The sequence below is a fragment of the Adiantum capillus-veneris genome, chromosome 18, assembly GCF_014529385.1.
Source record: "Adiantum capillus-veneris isolate H3 chromosome 18, ASM1452938v2, whole genome shotgun sequence".
Taxonomy (NCBI): domain Eukaryota; kingdom Viridiplantae; phylum Streptophyta; class Polypodiopsida; order Polypodiales; family Pteridaceae; genus Adiantum; species Adiantum capillus-veneris.
In genome coordinates, this window is record NC_140948.1 from 139,557,821 (window position 1) to 139,579,258 (window position 21,438).

General features: G+C 39.7%; 1 pseudogene; it reads left to right on the forward strand.

The window, feature by feature from the left end:
* The first annotated feature begins 11,799 nt into the window (after window positions 1–11,799).
* On the forward strand, window positions 11,800–13,145 carry LOC147436518 (uncharacterized; annotated as a pseudogene).
* Window positions 13,146–21,438: the final 8,293 nt, after the last annotated feature.

Consider the following 21,438-nt stretch of genomic DNA (forward strand, 5'->3'; position numbering starts at 1 on the left):
GGGTTGCTAGAATGTGTGTCCATTCTAATGGTTCAAGTGTGTCCTCTGGAAAGGGTTCTCCTATATAAGTTTCGTCTTCGATGGCCCTTTCTAAAACATATTCTTCTCACCTCAGAATTCCACATTTCGAGGCTCCACACATCCATAACTCCTTGGGCTTACCTAACCAAGCTGGAAATTCGGATCCCGCCAAAGTAGCTGAATCAAACTCCTCTACCGGTGTTCGGTTCACATCTTTGTAGCTATGGTCTCTGGTTCACACGTGTAGTGGTTTCCATATTTCTCAGGTATATGTGATCGTAGCCCCAATCTTGGACCATTTTCAACTGTCTCATGAATGGTCTTCCCAATATGATATCATAGTTATTCTCCTTGCCAAAATCGACAATAGCAAAAGTATGTTCGTATTCAATTCCGCAAGAAGTCACTACGACTTTCTCTAATAACCCCATAGGTTTCTCCATGTGTCCATCTGCTAATTGGAGTTTCAACCTAGTCTTCCTTATTGCTGGTTTCCCCCATTTTTTCCAGATTTTTTTTGTAGCAATGGCTACCCCAGCTCCGCTGTCTAGTATTGCCATCGTGTTCACTCCTTGGAATTCAACTGGTAAGGCTGTATTCCCCTCTTCACCTTCGCAATACTCTCCGACCTTGTTTAAGGGTACAGGCTTAGCGTTCTTTTGTGGTTTGCTCAGCTCTTGTATACCCTCTTGCAGTCTCGATGTTGGGTCTTTTATCCCAAATTTCTCCAAGCATTTTCCTACAGTGGTCCACATATGTGGTCTTAGCCTCAAAAGCTCAGCTAGAGTGATAGTGCATGTCACTGGTGTTGACAAGATCTCTATCAATCCTTGCGAGTCCATGACTTTTTTCTGATGAGATTCTTCATGAGGGAAGTGCTCTAGTCTCGAATTTTGCTTCATACTCTCCTAAGTATGAAGGTAAGGTATTCAGTGAGTGAGGTTTGCTCTCCATTGTTCTAAGAGAGCCCCCATCTCCGCAGTAAGATTGCAGATCCAAGTCCACTTGAGATCCTGCCTCAAATTCCACTATGGGAGGATTCCTGATGTCCTTTTCCCAGTTTGTCTAATTAGCTTGGCAACTTAGCTCGTTTGCAAAGTTTGCCTCTCTCACTTGTTTCCAAAATTCATTGTAATCCTCATCTCTTCCGTAAGATCTCTGTATGACTGGATGAAAAATCTCTATCTCCTGATCGGTTGTGTTCAATACTATGCGGTCATCCTTGTGTGTATTTTCAGGCTTTTGTGCACTGGGAGTCTTTTCAGCTACCCGTGAAACGATAGTCTCTTGCTGAATTGGGTTTTCCGTTCCACAATTCATTGTTTCTTTTGGTGGTTCTAATAAGGCTTGTGCAGTCTCGATCATTCTCTGGCACATTTCAAGTCTCTGCTTTTCCAATTCCGCGTTTGGGTATGTCATCCACCTCTGTTCTTGTGTTTGGTTGTTCTTTAACCTAGCTTCGTAAGCTCTCATCAGTGCGTCCAATGGTTCGTGTACTTTGTCGAATAGCACTGATCCCCCTGAGATTAAGCTCGTTGTTTCTTTGATACTCTTTTGTTTCGTTCTTTCCGGGCTCATCTCTCGTTTCCCGTTTTGACTCTCAAGTTTTTCTAATCTATCTTTAGTTCGCTTTAGTTCCTCAGCTAGAATAGCGTCTTCACGTTCTTTTCTCAACTTCATACGTGCTTTTCTAGCTTTCCATGTGTTTCTCTGACTCCGCGGTCCTTGACTAACCACTTCAGTCGCTAACTTTCCATTCTCAAGTTCTCTAGTGGTTTTCTTAGCTTGAGCTCTAGTAACAACTTGCGTTGGTATCAGAGTTTCATTTTCAGATCCACTGCTGGTAGGAATAGTTTCTAGCATATTCAATGTCGTCTTTTGCACCTTGTTTGGATTCTTTGAACAATCCTCAATGAAGTGAGTAACCCCACACTCAGTGCAATAAGCGTTAATTCTAATGATTTCCGTATGTGGACAAACATTCATCAGATGGTCACCTCCACACTTGTAACAGGGTCCTAGTGCTGGTCTTGGTCCCACTTGATTCGTCCTTTGTGGATAGGATGGTCTTTGTCCTGTTAACCCTCCATGAGCTATGAACATCAATGTTCTTGCGTCCAAATTGTATCTCTCTTCATTAGAAGCACTTATAACTGTTGGTATTCCAACATTCCCAATCATGCCCCATGGTTCTGGTTGTTTGGGTTCTTCTGGTGGGTAATACACAGTTGGAGACATGTGTGCACCAGATTCTTCATAATAGGCTTGAACAGGCACTAGGGCTTGTTCTTCCTGATTCTCTAAGGTTGGTGCATATCTAATGCCCACTGGTCTTGCTCCTGGTAAAGGTGGTTGTTGTCCCAATACCGGTTGCGGTCTTTCTATCCCCATAGGTCCTGGTACATTTCCCGTTGGGTATCGAGGTACTGGATGTACTTGAGGTGGTGCTAATTGAGTAGGAGGTGCATACTAACGCTCCCTTACATACCCTTTGTTGTAATAGCACTCCTCTGTTGGATGGTTTGTCCATTTTTGTTCAATAGCACACCATTTCAGTGTTTTTGGCAATGGTTTTTGGTATGGTGCCATCCTTTTTAGAGCATCTTCTATCATTTGCTCTACATTTGGCATGGTTGTTGTTTGAACATTCTTTTTAGTGGTAGTCTCGCTCGCTACGGAGAAGGAGCTACTGGATGCAAAATCTGTATCCGCTGACACCTCTCCATAAACCGTACAGTTATCCACTAAGTACAATGCCTCTCTCGTTACTTGCTCAAAACTTGTACAAGCTTTCAAGTGCAAGTCCTTCTTGAGAGTGTCGTTTCTCAGTCCCTCAATAAAGAGAACAGATAGTCTGTCATCTTGTGGTCGTTCACGTACTGGACATCTCTCAATGTATTGTTTGAAGCGAAGTGAAGCTTCCTTCACTTTTTCGTGTTCTCTCTGTTTAAAAGCATATATTTGTGAGACCGTATTGTGCTTAATCCCTCGTTTTGAGAATTCCTCAGCAAACTCTCTTAGCAAATGGTCAATGTCCTGGAATCCCCCTATGTTCAGTGGTTGAAACCATGTCAATGCCGTACCTTCTAGAGTAAGACCAAATCCCTCGTATTGTGTATGGAAATCTGTTATCTGCTCAGCTCTTAAGACTTGCTTAAAGAGTGACACATGTGCATACGGATCTCCTGAACCACCATACTTCTTTGGCAGACACTTCACTACTTGAGATGGTCTCATACGTCGATGGTCTGCTACCAATCTCATTGCTCGTGTGTCCCGGCTAAAGCTTTCTCTAGCATCATGGACTTCATGGGTTACCCTTGTCGGTTCCACTGCCCTGAATCTAGTACTAGGAGGTAAATGTGATGGTTCCGCTTCGAACCTTGGACCTGGAGTGGTATATGTGGGGATTGGAACTGCACTACCTCGATTCATATCCATTGAATCTCTGGAATGTAATGATCCCATTGGTCCGGGCTTTGAGTACTGAGGTTGACTGAAAGAGTCAGCAGCCTGAGTTCTTTGTCCTCCTGTCGTCATTGGGTTTTGCCCTCCATTTGTTGGTGCTGGTCTTTGTGAGCTAGAAGTAACATAATACTGATGTAGTGGTCCCCCAAAGTATGTATATCCTTCTAATTCTTTCTTGCCCATTGTTGAGTATTGCCTCCCATACTTGTCGTAAGCGGCAATTTTCACTTTCGATCCCTCTGTGTAGGTAAAGACATAAAGTCTTTTTTGGTCTGTCAACTCTCTGGTGTAGGGTTCTTCACATCTATAATAGAGATCTTGCTCCCCATTATTATATTTGTATAGCCCCACATAGATGTTATCAGTGTTGATCCTTGTAGTTTCATTCTCTCTTCTTAACCTCGCATCAGGGAAGTTCATTATTGGTGCTTTCTCCTCGAGTTCTTCATCTACTTTGGCTTTGGTGTCCATCAATCCCCACTTGTCCACAATGTTAGGGTTTAGGACTACCAAGTACATGGTACCCTCGTCATCTAGATATCTATCTCCGCTATAGCTCACAGGCACTAAGTCCTTGAACTCACTAGGTCTCTCCTCTATCTTTACACAATAGCGGTCCATTCCATCTTTGTAGATCCTGGCACCTTGCTCATTGTCGTACTAGTATTTTATGAACAATAGCTTCATTGTGGCGGAAGGGTTTGATGATCCTGCTGCCATATTTTCTCTGTTGTTCAGGTTCAAGTGTTCCAAGTGTTCGGTGAAAATCTCGTAAGATCTCTCCGAAGAAGTATCAGAAACACTTCCTTCAAAGATCGGCTCTAATGGTTGCACCCAAATTTGGTTTACACTTCCCTCGGTTGATATGACACTTGCTTGTTCCCCTTGTTTTGGTTGGTTATTCTGGAGATTCCTGCCCGATCTCAAATTCATCAATTCCCCTAAAGGACTTTAACTTCTCCATCTCGGCAATTTGTTTTCCCAAGTTTTTGTGGTCAGAATTGATCCAAACTGATTGATACTTGGTCAATTGTTTAATCTTGTTAGTTGGACAACTTCTGTTTCATCAAGTGAGAATTTTGTTGCAGTTATGCTGAAAAAGACATTATACGCGTATGATGTCTTTTTTCACAGATTTGGACTATTTTGGTTATGCTCACTCTCAGTAGCCCCCTTATGCTCTGTCCACTCACAAAATTCAGTTTGAACTCTGTTTGAGCAAGTTATGGCTAATTTAGGCTTTTCTTGGCAATTTTCCGCTTTTGACTTGTTTTGGGTCAATTGTGATCCAAATGGGATGAAACTTGAAATATAACCTCTAGACAGCTATTACAATGAATCTGTGTTGGCAAAGTATCAAAATATGTCCAAAATTAGGTCAAAGACATCATACGCGTATGATGTCTTTTTCATCAATTTGGGTCAAGACTTGATATTTTTGCTTTCTCCAGTGTTTGTAACAATCTTGTCAGGTCAGATATCAAAAATAAGTAGTGGATGTGCTAAAAGACATTATACGCGTATGATGTCTTTTTCCCAGATTTTGACTATTTTTGGTTTTAAGCCTTCTCCGATGTTTATAATTGAGTTTCAAGTGTTTTTGTCAGGTTTGAATGTAAAAACAAGATCTGAATCCAAAATTTCCTATTCTTTGCGTTTCTTGGACTCCGACTTGTCTTTTTGGGTTTCTTTGAGTGTTAATGCTCTTGTTTTAAGTTGAAATTAGGGTATAACTCCCCTTTTGAACACTTTGGTAAAGTCAAAATTTCTGTTTTGGTCTCTGTTTGGTCATTTAGACATTATACGCGTATGATGTCTAAAGCTGCAGATTTCCAGTTTTTTGGCACAGAATCCTTCCTAAAGCTTTCTCTACTGCTCAGCAACTCCCAGATACACAGAAAATTTCTCTGGCTTTTGTTTATTGCAAGTTTCACTATTAACTCGATGGTTTAGTGATCTAACATGCAATCAACCATATCAAGCAAATACTCCAATGATTACTAGCTCCAGATCAGGATCAAATGAAGTCCTACCTAAGCTATTCCTAACCATAAAATGGGTTTGGTAATTGTGATTTTAAAGAGATCCACTGTTACTCACGTACTAGCAAATTCTTCTTCTATCAACAACTACTCAATACCAACAAAACAACAAACAAATCTAAGCTAATCTAAAAATACTGTCAACACGGAAGACCCAGGAATACCCCACTTCCTAGTATCTCTCGAGATCTTCGGAGTCCACCACTCCTAGATCTTTTCTAACTAAAGTATACAAAGTAGTTTATACGAATCACCTCGTAGGATTAGTCTAAGGTCACCTACTTAGCGCTCTCGTCCCCGGCAGTGGCGCCAAATGTTAAGGCGGTTACGCCTCTAGCGGAAGCTAAATAGCGAGAACTCAACCAACAACAGAATTTGTCAGACGAGGATGGAGCTTGACCCGCAGGCGCATGGAAATAACTAGGTGGGTGTCCAATCACCTACTCGACCTTCTAATGACAATCACTACTAAGGAAATCAAATCTAAGTTCTAAAATACGCAAGTGACTGAAATCCGTACTACGAACGAATGCTATACAAAACAGGATCTAGAATCATTGAATCGATCTCAAACTCAAGGGGAAGTCTATACACTAGGTAAGAACAACACCCTAAAGACTTGAACCGCAAAATCAACCTATAATCACTCCGTGCGGTAAACGCGTATGAAGACAGGCCGAAAAATACAGGTGACCAAAACTTGACCCTGATGGTACTAATGCGTAGCTCTACTCGTTGTGGTTCTATAGATATGCTGCATGCTCCATTCCGACACACGAGTTGGAAGAAAACTCACACCGAAGCTCGTAGGAACTTACCACACATAGAAGCCGATAGCGCGCACTCTTGGTATCTGTGCGTAGCTCTCGCCGTTGCTAACACAATGGCGGTGTCGCTTCTCCAATGGCGGCTCCGTAGCTCGCGTAGCAAGTAGATAAGACTCTCTCTCTCTCTCTCTCTCTCTCTCTCTCTCTCTCTCTCTCTCTCTCTCTCTCTCTCTCTCTCTCTCTCTCTCTCAGACACAGTCACGGTGCTCCAAAAACTCACTTTGATTAAATAAAAATCCTTCCTCTTAGGTTACAAAACTTTGGCTTATATACCTCAGCCTTGGAGGTGAGAACATCTCTAACTAATTACATCAGCAAGTGAAATTACTTCGGAATTACAAGCTGGAAACTCAATTGAGTCCCGTTACTTAATGAATGGCTCCAATCAAAATCAATGTCGGAAAGACATTTATTACAATCAATGGTTACAAAAATGATGAGTGTGAGCAAAAATGTGAGTGTGATCCTCTGCTGGCTCAACACCACCTAACAAGCCTCCTTATCAAGTTTCACAAGCTTAACAAGAGGAGATCATGAGGCAAGTGCATGAATTAGTGGAAAAAGGGATGGTGAGGTCTAGCTCCTCTCCATTTGTTCACCATTACTTTTAGTGCAAAACAACGACGACACATATCACATGTGTGTTGCCTATAGATCACTAAATAAGATCACTAACAAAAATAGATTTCCCGTGCCACGGGTAGAAGATCTATTTGATAAGTTACAAGTTTTGGTCTGACAATGCTCCAAACGCATTCAAACTCATGATGGACAAAAATATTCAGGCCATTCAAATTCTCTTGAGGAGTACAAGCAACACCTCTAGGTAATCTTTCAAGTTGTGAGAGAGAATAAGCTTTTCATTAATCAAAAGAAAAGTGAAATTTTCCTACAAGAGATTCAATATTTAGGTCACATTATCTCTAAAATTGGCACCCGTATGGATCCAAGAAAGTTAGAGATAATAAAAGGATGGCCTAATCCAAGGAATATATAGGAGGTACGAAGCTTTATAGGTATGTGTGCATATTGTAGATGCTTCATGAAAAAAAAAATCGTTAATAGCAGGCCCATTACACGACTTAACAAAAAGAAATATTAAGTATTCATGGACTGCAAAAGTGCAAGAAGCTTAAGGAGAAGCTTATCTCTCAAGGTGTGCTCACACTATTAGATCTCTCAAAGACATTTGGGGTCCAATATGATGCTTTTGGGGATTTCCTTGGATCTATTTTGCTTCAAGAAGGGCATGCCATAGCATACGAGAGTCAAAGACTCAACTTTGATAAGTGTGAGTATTGGGCAAATACAAAAAAGAGCTACTATCTATTCTATATGCCCTAAACACATGGAACCACTATCTCTTGTGGACTCCATTCATCCTACAAATGGATCACAAAGCCTCAAGAACTTCATGATGCAAACCAAGCTCTCCGAGAAACAAATGTGGGAAAATTTTCTTTTTCAATGTGAATTTCATATTACTCACGTTGTTGGCAAGCACAATCAAGTGGTCGATGCACTTTCACAACGACCAAGGGTAAATGTGGTGTCTATAGCATCTCACAATGATCTATCTTTTATGATAGATGAGTATGCTACTAACCAAGAATTTAAGTATGTAATTACATCCTTTTCATTAAGGAAGAAAAAATAACCATTCACCTTGAAGGATGGTTATCTTCCAAATGGCAATAGGCACCCATACAATAAGAAAGTCATGTATGAATACCATACTTCTCCTTATGCGGGGCAAAAAGGGAATCCATAGTCTACTCTTTGAGGAGTAGAAATGTATTTTTGTTAGTCTATCATGAAAAGTAAACATACAAGAGTATGTCTCAAAATGTGTGGTATACCAAAATTTGAAATTTTGATTGAGGGAAGAAACTTGGGCTGTTTCAGTTGACGGGCTTAGCAAGAAAACACACTCTATGCCCATCAAAAAGACTATTAAGACACATCAAACGAAAACCCTTTTCAGATCTCAAATTTTCAAGTATCATGGCTTGACAACATCCATAGTGTCAGACAAAGATCCTAGAATGACCAATAATTTCTAGAAGGGTCTCTTTCAGAATCTAAGAAGTAGATTAAATTTCTCTTTTGGCCTATCATCCACAAACAGATAACCAAAGTGAAATAACTAATCTAATGATTTTTGAATCTACTAAAAGCCTATGTCATGAAAGTAGATCAACATTCTCAATGATAGAAGTACCTACCTCTTATAGAGTATGCGTACAATGACATTGTACATACTTCTATGCAGAAAGCACCTTTCGAAGTTAAAGAGGGAAGGTCCAAAAGTCCCTTACTACTTAAAGTACATGCGAAGATCTTCGCTACTAATGAATATAACCAGGACTCACAAGAATTTTTTCCAAAGATTAAAGAGGCTACGCTATATCCATCTCAAATCAAAGGCAAAAAGGGCTACTGCTAATAAGTACAAAAGATCCTTAGCCTTTAAGTAAAATGATTGGGTCTTGCTAAAGTTTCTCAAGGCTTGTCTAAGGCATACTACAAGAAAGAATCCTATGGGCCACCAAGAGTATTATGCTAAACTATCAAAAAGATATTATGTTCCTTTTTAAATTCTTAAGCCAATCAATGAGATGGCTTATCAATTAAAGTTGCCCCAACCACTGCTCATGCACCATGTTTTCCATGAGAGCCTATGTAAGCCTTACAAAGGAGCGCCATCAAAAGAAGCAATAGTTTCAGACCCTTCAAAAGCCGAAGATCAAGTACTTCAATCTGGGTCCATTCTATGACATGAAGACAAGGTATTAAGAAATGGTAAGATTATCTGACAATATCTTATTAAGTCTAAAAATTATTCTTTTGAAGATTCTAGATGGATGCAAAGAACCTAGCTTAAGGATAATATGAACCTTGTCAATGCTTACAATGATGCCTTAAAATAAGCATATGAAAATGCATTTTAAATTAACAATGTTTTTGTCTTATACGACTAGTTATCTTTTTATTGTGCACAAATTTAAGAAGTATGCATGCTTAGGATCATGTTTATGGTGACGACGTCTCCCAAACACCAAGTAGAACTTGTCAACCTACTTTGGAAGTATGATATGGATTGAAGAGCACGCATGCTTGCAGTAGCTACGTCTCCCAAGCACCAAATGGATTAGTCATCCATCTTGGAATGATATCGTAGGGTAAAAAGAAATCCTCTACCCACTAAAAAGCATGGACTAATGACTAGGCTTTATCTTCTCTACCTCATAGTCGAAAGGGTTGCATGATTAGTTATTCAACATTCGTTTTATTTGTGAATAATGGTCAATTAATATGTTTCAAAGATTTATTTGCACGTATTATTCGCTGCCACGTCAGCTTTTTTCAAAATAACGTTTTACTACTTACATATCGATCAACATCCTATCGATCGATATTTAATCGTTTGATAGGCTTTCGATCAATAATATAAATCGATCGATATGGTTTCAATCGATATTGTAGTAGGATATAAAGCCCACATTTGCCTGTTTGAACTACAATTCCCTTCACCAAAGGGTTAGGTTACCTTCGATATAGAAAGGTTGAGTTGTCAACTTAAAAAATCTTTGATTTTTTAAGAAAAGATTATTTTAAATATATATACATTAAAAATAAAATGAATATATAGATTTAAATCACCTATAATTCTAAACAATAGAAGTTATTCTTTAACTCTATTGCTATAGTATAAATAAATTACTCTAAGCAGTAGAGACTATACTTTTAGCTCTACTTGTTTTAGAATAGATAGATAAATAATTGTATGCATTGGAGGCTACTTTTTTAGCTATAGTACGAATGTATAATTCTAAACATTAGAAGCTATAATCTTAGCTCTATTTGTTTTAGAATAGATACTAAAAGTGATATTTCATGGTTAAAATATTATAGCTATAATATGTGCATAGATATAGTATTGGAACATATACACATACATGTAGGGTCTTTTGGTTGTCATGAACAAATGTTCTTACCTCCATATAGACATAGAATAGGTCCACTTAGTGCCTCTTGGTTGTAATGAGATGATTTTCTTACTTCCAAATGAGGTTTAAGGTATGAAGTAGGATTCACTTGGTTGCATAGAATAGGTCCACTTAGTGCCTCTTGGTTGTTATGAAATGATTCTCTTACTTCCAAGTGAGGTTTAAGGTATGAAGTAGGATTCACTTGGTTGTTATCGAGCTTATGCTCTTACCTCTAAGTGAATATGGTGGATTATCTATAGAATTCACTAGGTTGTGATTGAGCGAAATCTCTTACCTCCTAGTGAATATTAGTCATGCATAGTACTTTAGGAGTCACATGGATGTTATCGAGCTCATGCTCTTACCTCTATGTTGACATAGAAATTAGAGACCTCATTTATTTTAGGGTCGATTGGTTGTGTCTGAGCAATAGATCCTACCTCCAAGAGACATGGATAGTGGAATGTGAGATGACTCCATCGCTCATCTAGGTTGTCTTGAGCAAATGATCTTTACCTCCTAGTAGATAGCCATGAATGACATATCCATTGGTGATCTTCCCTAAAATATTATCTTAGCACTATTCATCCATCATTTCAATTTAGCAAATCATATCTATAACCTTTTATCTTTCTCATTGCACGATTATGGTGAAAAATTATAATCATAGTGTATCTATTGATTGTAGGATATATTTTGTTGAAGTCAGAAAGCATGGTGCGAGGAAAAGAGTGGTCCTATGTGGAGAAAAAGGAGAGAGGCAAAAAAGTTTTGTTTGTGGAAGGCAATAAGCATAAGTGGCACGACAATGCAAATTGCATCAAAGAACATTTATTTGGCACTAGCCCCAATCTGAAAGAATGTGGAGCACCGCCTAACAACATATGGGTCCATTTTGCAGGGTATGTAAAGAGATGCATACATGCAAGACTTCTTCCTAAGAGACAGAAGGGTATAACAGGTGCGTCATCTGTCAACATAGAAGAAGTGAGTGTAGATCAAGAGGATATGTGAGCTAACCAAGGACCTTCAATGGGAACAACCCGAACACCTCAAAGTCATTATACTTTTCCAAATGGTGCCATGGGAGGGATAGATGCAAGTCCCGGAACATCCAGTAGATCCGGTACACCTGGGACTCTACACGCAGCATTCACTCAATAGGACATGCTCAAATTGCATCTAGAGGGACCACAAGTCTTCATGTCTTGTGGAGTCCCATTTAATGTCATAAGAAATCCTATTTTCAAAGATGCCCCTGTGTCAAATGAAAAAAAAAGGATTCATCTATCCTGATTATAATAAAATGCGAATAGAGTATGTGGACAAAGTCAAGAGCAGTATAGAAGTGATTCTCAAGCGAATGGTGCTTGACTTTGTTCCAGTGTTTGCTTGTACCATAGCGCTCGACGGATGGCCAACTGTCAAAAAAAACCATTGATTAATGTCATGGTAATTTGTCCCAAAGGTGCAATGTTTTTGGATGCCAGTGATACCTCATTGAAAGACAATACATGTCTCTACTTAGCAAAGGTATATGAGCGAGCTATTTCTCAACTGGGTGGACCGAAGAATGTGACAGCTATTGTTACAGATAATGCTTCCAACTACAAAGGAGCGGGTTTATCCATTATGGAAATGTACTCAAAAATTACATGGCTTGGATGTGCAACTCACACCCTAAATTTACTCCTAAAGGATATGGATAGATTATCATTCATAAAACAGGTTCTTATTGATGCCAATCACATAGTCAAGTTTATACAGGAACATCAGTTTACATATGCTTTATTTTGCTCCAAGTCTCTAAAAAAAGCACTTCAAATTTTCTTAAGCACACGATTCGCTACATCATAGTATGTTTTGAATAATCATTGAAGTGCGAGTGGCTCTTGCAAAAACTATTGCAGATTTTCGTTGGGAGGCTTGGCTCAGCAAGTATCCAAGCCATCGCGAAGTAGCTCAAAAATGTGTACCCTTGGTGCAATCTCCTCTATTTTGGCAGAACATTGACAAACTTGTTGGGGTTAGTAAGCCCTATGTGGAACTTCTAAGGGTTGTCGACACAGATAAGTTTGTCATTGATAAGGTTTATTGGATCATGTCTGAGGCGCTGCGTCAAACCAAAGATTACAACCACTACAGTGCAAGAGAGAGATCACAGATCATGCATCTTTGGAAAAACAATGGGCTCAAATGCACACACCATTGCATGGTGTTGCATTTGTCTTGGATCCCAAGTTCTAGATGAATGGACAAGCCTTCAACACAGATGTAATGAGAGACTTTAGAAACGTCTGCTCACAGTTCTTGCCAGGCGACGATGGCATGGATGCATTCCAACAGAGGGTGGATTATGTGAATAGGGAAGGAACTTTTGGAGATCCTTGGGTTCTTAATAGTGTAAAAAAGATTTTAGGCCCAGTATGGTGGAAAGAATATGGAGGAGACGTAGTTGAGTTACAACACGTGGTGACCAAGGTGCTTTTGGTTGCGGCATCCAGAGGTAGCTGTGAGTGCAATTGGTCTTCTTATGACTTTGTGCACTCAAAGTGTAGAAACCGCTTGCTCGTGCCGTAAATCTTGTGTACGTCTTTTATAACATGCATCTCCTTCATGCATCCACAAAGATAGCCACACATGCATCCGAAGTACACTTTGGAGTGCTTCAAACTCATGAAATTGTGGTAGAACAGAGATGTAGCGACAATGAGATGGACTGGGAAGTGGCTACAGAATGTTCAAACAATGAAGAGGTTGATGACCTAGTGTCTGTGATAGATGGAAAAATGTAAAAATATTTTTAAGATAATGTATCTACTCTATCTCATTGTAGCTCCCTATTGAGCTATATATCTCACTTTTTTGAATTACAAGCAACATGCACACCTTTGGACAATCTTTGGACAATGTATAAGTCTTCTCCATTAAGTTTAGAGTCAAGTATTGAAGAGAGTTCACATAAACATAAGTATTGAGGACATGATATGGCAACCAAACAAAAAACCATTCTCAAAATCTTGAACAAAGTGACATCTATAAACCAAATTCTCAACAAAGTCATCAATTAGCAACTCCAAAACAAATTCATTGCCATAAACATAGAGAGAATACAATGTGTCTCAAAAAAGGACGGGATAAATTTCCATTGAAAATTTCAGCTACAATCTACAATGTCTTTAAGAAATTGTGATATCTACCGATTCTTCAAGATCTACGTTCAATGCTACCTCAAGCATATCCACCGTTTCTTGAACATATGCCTTGTAACTTGGTCATGCCTCCTCAGACAAGGGAGAGAGAGGACCGTACCGCGCTTTGTATCTGGCAAGTGTTTTCTTTAAAACAACTACTTCTACTTCATTGGCTTCCAACTTCTCTTGTAGCGAGAGAATGCTCTCTCCTTGGCTGGCTAGTGTAGCCCCCTGAGACACAATATTAACAGTTTGTTCATGCTCATCTGGTAGGAGCACAATTGTCCTCTTTCATGCAGGTGGATCTACCTCCCCATAACACGCTTGTGCCCTTTTTTTAGCTCTTCCAAGTCCGACACCAGCGTTGAAAGGACGGTCTATCCAAAGGATGTGCTTCTTCATTATAACTTGCACGAAGACTTGTTGGATGAAGTACATGGAAACTTGATTATTTTTAGGTAGATTTTGCTCCTTTTAGATGAAGCGTAGGAGCAACCCATGCGTGAGCCCTTTGTGTTGCAAATCTGATATTTCAATGGTGCGGTTGCCTTGGCATGACCTGACCTCCTAAACAGTACATCTTTCACAAAAAAAAGAGGGACAACATTTGCGTACATCTTCCAATTTCATTGGTTTGCCCTCCAAAAATTTGGGCTCCACGGCCTCAACAAAGAATAAGGAGAGGTCTTGAGCCTCATAATGCAGGCTCTCCTCTCTGAGGATGCGTTGAGACTCTTCGTGGTTGAGCTCACCATCGACATTGGGAGGAGAGTATGGGGCTGCCATTTCCTGTCGAATCACATGACAATAAATAATTAGATTGAAACAATAGATACACATTGATTAAAAAACTACAATCAATGGGTACGATCAATGTTCAACATACACAATTTTAAAATTCACATCTCTCTCATCACTTGACAACACCAATGTAGTAAAATAGCATGAAATTTCAAGACAATGGACATGAGAAAAGAGAAAATTGTTTCATTGCAAAGTATAGACACATTTTTAAATTACAAGGTATGATATATGATTTCAAATTTCAATCATTGGATGGACTCAAGCCTACACTATCTGGGAGTGTGCGACCAACACGCTTAATGCCTTGTAACATGCTGATGAGATCATGTGAGGATTTGCGTTGGGTGGGATTGGTAGATACACAAGTGCACAGGACTTCCTGAAAGCATCTGAGGAAAGCGATATAATTAGTGTCATCATCCTTAGGTAAATATTTAAGGAGTTCTTGAATGTATTTACAAAGGGAGCAGATATCTTGGCTACACGTGTAGACTGGAGGATTTGTGGATATACATTCGGGATCCACCCACCAATATCACTTGCTCCAGGCTTCCCTTGTCAATGGGAGACGATCTGGCAACTTCAAAAATGTGTTCTCTATGGGGAACAAGGTTGCACTACCCAATCACATACACCCACATATACTCCAGCCCAACCAAAATACAGCAAGATATTACTGCCATGAGCATCATTGTGAGTGATGTTATTCGCGTACAAAAAGGTGAAGCTTCGAAGAAATCCATTAATGATAGGCCATATATTCTACTTGACGGCTTCAACGCTCCCCTCGGCATCTCTAAAACCCTTGCTCATGGCCACATCTTCCCCTTCTTTTGGAGTCTCTCTAGCCAGTGGTCGAGGTTTCCACCATTCCACATCTTGAAGATGAGGGTGGGAGCTCGCGTGGCGTGTCTTGCCAATCCTAGAGCAGCAATGATTCCACTATGAGTGATATTCATAATTGTGGGCTCATGTAGCACTATGTCATTGGCACTCTTCTGGCCATCACCCTTGATTAGCTTGCCGGAGTAAAATTTATCTGTGAAGGTTTCATGATTGACTTTCACCTTCGTGAGCATGCCGTATCTAACCTTCTCCAATGCTTGCCATTTATGGAAATTCACTGCAAGCCATATGCATGATGACAAGGTTGCATGGGTCTAAACTTCCCATGTTGGGCGGCATTGGATCATTGCCAGAGATTGGTACTTCCGAAGTGGCAGGCACTTCGGGTACATCCTTGGGCTCTTCTACACGTGGTCTCTTTCCCTATTCCTTCATGCTTCTGCAGAGGACCTCTACTTCCTTCATGTGGTCCATGAAGCCAGACTTTCCTTTAATTTTCTTATCAAGGCTTTCTACAACTCTGCAAACTTGCCCTATGATTCAACTCACGTCGTGGCCCAAGTGATCACCTATAAGGACGTCAATCCCACCTGAAGCACCACAAAATTTTGCAACTAGTGTTGCATATGTAGCACTACATAACTCATCCAAAAATGATTCGTATGAGGACTCTTGCAAGACTTCTAGTCCTGGAGGTGATCACTTCGTAATCCATAAAGATAAGTGCATACGAATTGTTTGACATATTTGCACTCAACTTTTGTTATCTTGCCTGTAGTACCCATGATGTGCAGTATAAGTGACATGTAATACAACACATTCTAGTCATTCTTTGCAACACAATCATTAAGCAATCACCCTAAACCCTAAACCACAGGTCCACATGAATGTAATTTATGATTAACATACACAAGAACATACACGCGATTATGCATGATGTTAATTATGATTTTGCAAATCATAAAAAAATATGTTATGATTTTTTGAATCCAAAACCTCGCATGTATGAGATGTTATCAATAGGAATGTGACGAAGTCATACAAATACACATTATTTTACAAATTACAAAGATTAATGTAAAGTGTGGTGTCACGTGTGTATCCCTCTCATTGTAAGGATCTAGGCAAGTCCTAAGCACCAGACACAAGGGTTTAATCCCCGTTGTAAGAGCAAAGGATAAACGTTCGATCCATACGCCGAGAACGATTACACTATAAAAATCAGTAGCTCATCAAATAATCGTTTTTTTTTTCACAAATCATGTCTGAGAGAAACTTCTCCCATTGTAGGAATCGAAGATCGTGATGCGGAGAGTAGTTTTAACAATACACTTTTCTCATTATATGGATCTACAATGTAGATATATGAATCATGTGGTCCATGAATACATATATTAAAAAGTGTATAGCTTAAAGACTCATGTTTGGCGGCTAAGTCAACAATGGCCAAACGGACCAATCAAAGATGCTATTTACTATTTTTAGTAAATGCTAACGAGGCCAGATGATGCGGATGCAAAGTAAAGATGAAGATGAAGCAAATACAAGCAACAGATGCAGAGAAGAGTTGGAATTGATGACTATCTATGGAGTTACGGTCACAATTGACGGTCACTTAAGTTTTAGGATTTTCCGTCAAATGATCGCAAATGCGGGTTGTAATTGTGTTTTGGGCTCATCAAGTGTTCCAAGTTGTAAACATTGAGCTATATTTAGATCCTAGGCAGTGCAGGTAGCAGATTAAGTGAGTTTGGCCATTTGGGTGTTCGGCCACTTCTAAAAAGCCTAGTGAGTATATAACTCAAAACACACAGTGTGAAAGGGGATTCTTACTCACTTGAGATAAGCTTTGTGAAGAAGGAGATGGCTATGGAGTTCTTGAGCTTTCTACGCGCGTACATGGCGATTCGGCCTCATGCCAATAGCTAAACTCTAACCTCTTCTCTCTCATTTGCTCATGGTGTAATCAATGCTTGATTAATCAAAGATTAGTGGCTGATTTGTTGATTAATCACTCTCTTTTTTCATATTTCCCTCTTGTTTAAGCATGCTACTAAGTGTGTGTAGCCTCGTGTAGAGTGTTGGTGCCCGGTGTGGTCATTCTATGCTATTCTATGCTCATTGTGTGCTTGATTAGAGTTGGATTAGTGATTGATTAGAGAGTAGTGTGTGATTAAGCTTGTGTGTGAGAGATTAGGCCGAATGGTAGAGTAAGTAGTGTGCTCACTCCTCGTAGCAACATCATATTCGCTCCGTAGCTTTCTTTGTGTGTAGGTTTCACCTTCTAATCCTCCATTTGGCACGCACAGCCGCTTGTGTGTTTCCATGCCCTAGCCGGATCCTACTCCTCGGATTGACATTATGTTGATGTCCTCCCTATGCTAGGATGACGTCCCAACATTGGCGCCGCTGCCGGGGATCGATAGCCTAAGCTAGAGGTGCCATTGGTGTGATTAGAAGACACTAATTTCCCTAATTTTTTGTTAATTTTGTTAGTTTTTAGATTAGGTGTGTTGAATAATTGAGTGGTTTTTAGTGTGATTAGTGCTTGGGTTATCATTGATTATGCTTAGAACATCAGAAAACAACCCACACACATCATTAGTTCTTGATTTTGATCACTAATTTTGACCATCAAATTCACTAATTTTTCCTAACTTTGATGCTAATTTTCCGTTGATTGATAAGTGTTTTTTGTGCTACACACAAGTAGAAAGTGATTTGGGAGTATGGACAACATGCCTATATGATCCACACACTCATATCCTACTCCATTTGTGCGCAAATCGTAGCCAAAATCACCTATTAATCACTAATTTTTCACTAATTATGTCATAATAATCAATATCTAATTCTCCTAAATGATTTTCTCATATTAAACTGATCATTTAATGTGGGGAAGGCCAGGGGAGAAAAAGCTAGAATATTGGTTAAGCTAGCAGACCGGCCACAGTAGGGATCCAAAGGAGGGAAAATAGGGATCCAAAGGGGGGGCCATCTGCAAAAGATCCATGTGCAACAATGGGCTAAAAAGACCCTAAGGTTCAGCCCATTAAGACTTCCAAAATGCTAAGGTTCCAAAATTCAAAGGTTGTGTCCAAAGGTCAACCCTAGGGAAAATTGGATGCTTTGTGTGTGCCCTAGAAGTCTTTGCACATCCCTACATGGGAGGGGGCGAGCCCTTAAGGTAGGGGATGAGAGAGAAAGCCACACACACACACAGAGGCTCCCTTTACACAAAGTGAATGAGGGACACATGTCAGCTCCCTAGGCCAGATGCCCACAAGGCGTGCCCAATTTCTATTGGATGACCCTTGAAGTGGACCAATGAGAATTAAGCTAGAGTAAATCTAGTTTAATTAATTTAAAAACATTTAATAAAAGAAACCAATGAGAATTAAGTCTCCTAAAAGACTATTGGGCAGTCTCCCAAGGGGTCCAATGAGCATTCAGGAGCCCAATGGCTTGCCTGATTCCTATTGGCCAGGAGGCAAAGGGGTCCAATGAGAGTTTAGTTTAATTATTTAATTACCTAAAGTTCTCACAAAAGGGGAAAGGGGGACACATGTCAGAAGGCTATCACTTATGCTGCTTAACACCCATTGGCTTGACTTGGGGAGGTCCAATGAGGCAAAAGCTAGACCAATTTAGCAGGAAGGGTTTGCCCAAGAGAGAGAGGGGGCTGATTTTTGCTTGGCATTGACACACACACACTCACACTTGACCATGTGTGAAGAAAGAATACTCTATCTCCTCCCAAGCTTTAATGGAGAGCTCATCACCTACTCCAAGCTTGTGAGATAGAAGCCTACATCAACACTCTCTTGGCATGTGGATGCAAATCCAACCAAGAGCCAAGCTTCAATGCATGCTCATCTTCTCTACCAAGCTAATTACTAAGCTAAGCTATGATAATATGAGTGATTATGTGAGGAGATGTACATCTTTCTCGTAAGATACTCCTTCTTCCTCTCAATCTACTCTCATACCCTGCTAGCTCTCACCATCTTCGAAGGTGTGTGAGGTCTTGGGTCTGAGAACGGGGATAATTCAAGTTGTGTTTGTTAAGTGGTTTGCTTAGTGCATGAAGTTTCCATCTTCATTGCACTAGCTAGTCTTGAAGGAACACAAAGAATTGTATTGTACAATGTCTCTCTTGATGGGAGAAACCATAATACAAAGCCTTTTGGAGGGGGGACCGGCTCCATGAAAATCCGGTCCTCAATTGTTGTCAATAGCTTAATTTCTCTCTCTTTTGAAAGTATTGTCGATGCTATCTTACTAGATGTTATGCTTTTTGGTTTCTCTCTCCACCCAAGCACTCTTGTAATTCTCATTAGGAATCTATTCTAATGAAATGCCCACTATGTTCATGCTAGTTTTCGCTACACACAAGTTATTAGGCCATTAAATGTTACAAATTATTTGGGCATTTTGCAAAGTGCTAATTTGTATTGATTATTTGATGCATGTCCATGATGATTATGTGTTTACATTCATGCTAAACGATGCTACACATTGATTTTTGTGTTGGTTGTGTGTAGGTGATTTTACGGGATCGACACACACACACACACACACACACACTAGTGTGTTGGGCACTCATCAAGTGCTTAATCGCTGAGTTTGTGGCTAATTAAGGTGTTGAAATTAATGCTAATTTTCTGATTTTATGTGAAGGTTTGGTTCATAAACTATGTGCATTCGTTAAATGCAAAACTAGGTGCGGTTTATGCCTGCTTGCGTATAGGTGAAAGTGCCTAGTTCGGGGCTGTTTTGGAGTCAATTTGGCTTATGAGAAGCATGTGATTGCTTATGGTCATCAATGAGTTAGGTTATTTTTTTCTAATTCCGTTGTGACGCCGAAATGCTACCGAAATTCGGTCAAATTTGGTTATGTATGCTTATGTGCATGATTTGATGCAAAAAATGTGTATTAATGATTCATTAAATTTGAGATTTGGATGCTCGAATTGAAGTTTAATTGATGCAAAATGTTGTTTTGAGTGCGATTAGTCATCGTGCACGAGAGGGTGATTTTTGTGTTCATTTAAGCGTAGTTTCGAGACGATTAGTGTGCTTAAAGAATGATGTTTTGTGCGATTTTGATTAAGTAAGTGATCAATTTCTGCTTTCGATTGCGTGATTGCGAAAGTTTAGGTCGATGGGCTGATCTAGAAGTTTTGGGAATTTTCTGGTAATTTTTGACAGTTTTTTGCTAATTTTTACCCAAATGTGCTAATTATACTAAGAAAATTGATAAATCGCCTAATTCAAGTGAATTGTGGAGTGTCGGGGCAAATGTTTTTGTTTTTGAGTGTTTTTGCGTGATAGTTTAAATTTTTTACATTTTTAGGTTTTTGTTTGATAAGATTTGATTTTTTATTTATTTATATTTGTGTATTTTATTATTTTTTTGTGTTTTTTCTATTTTTGTTTGTGTTTTTGTGATTGTTTTGTGTCTTTTTTTTTCTTTTTTTGTGTGTTTTTATATTTTTTTGTGTTTTTTTAAAGAATTATTTGTGTTCATTTTTGTATTTTTGTAAGTGTTTTTTGATTTTTGTGTATTTTATTATTTATTTTATGAGTTTTTTTTAATTTTTTGTGTGATTTTTTGAATTATTGTATGATTTTTGAAATTTTTATATTTTTGTGTGTTTTTGTATTTATTTTTTTGATTTATGTGTGTTTTTTAATTTCTTTGTGTGATTTTTTATTATTTTTGGTTTTTTTTTTATAGAAAAAAATCACCTGTCTCTCACTCCCGCATTGACCAAGGCTGGCCCGCCCGCCTGCTGTCTTGTCGCGATTCGCGCTGAACCGCCTGCTGTCTCGCCCGCTTTTGCGCCTGCCTTGACTTCCTACGCATTCACTTCTGCTGCCGGCGGGACATCCTACGCCTTTGAGCCCTGCCTTGACATCACAGCGGGACCGAGTCATCCTACGTGCTCGCGCTCCCGGCTTAACATCCTACGCTCTCTCTCTAGCGGCCCGAGTCGGCCCCACAGCTGGCGACCCCACTTGCCAACTTCCAAGCTTGGCGTGTAGCTGACACACACACGCGCAAGCCCGCAGCTACCGCCTCCTCGTGCCAGCTCATCTCGCCAATCTCGGATTCCGTGACTCCTTGGCCCGCCTTGGCCTGCCTGTCTTGGCCCACACCATCGCACACACTCCTGCTGACTTTGCGCTGCCATAAACCCACACACACACACACACAACCCTTGAGCATGCTGTGAGCGGC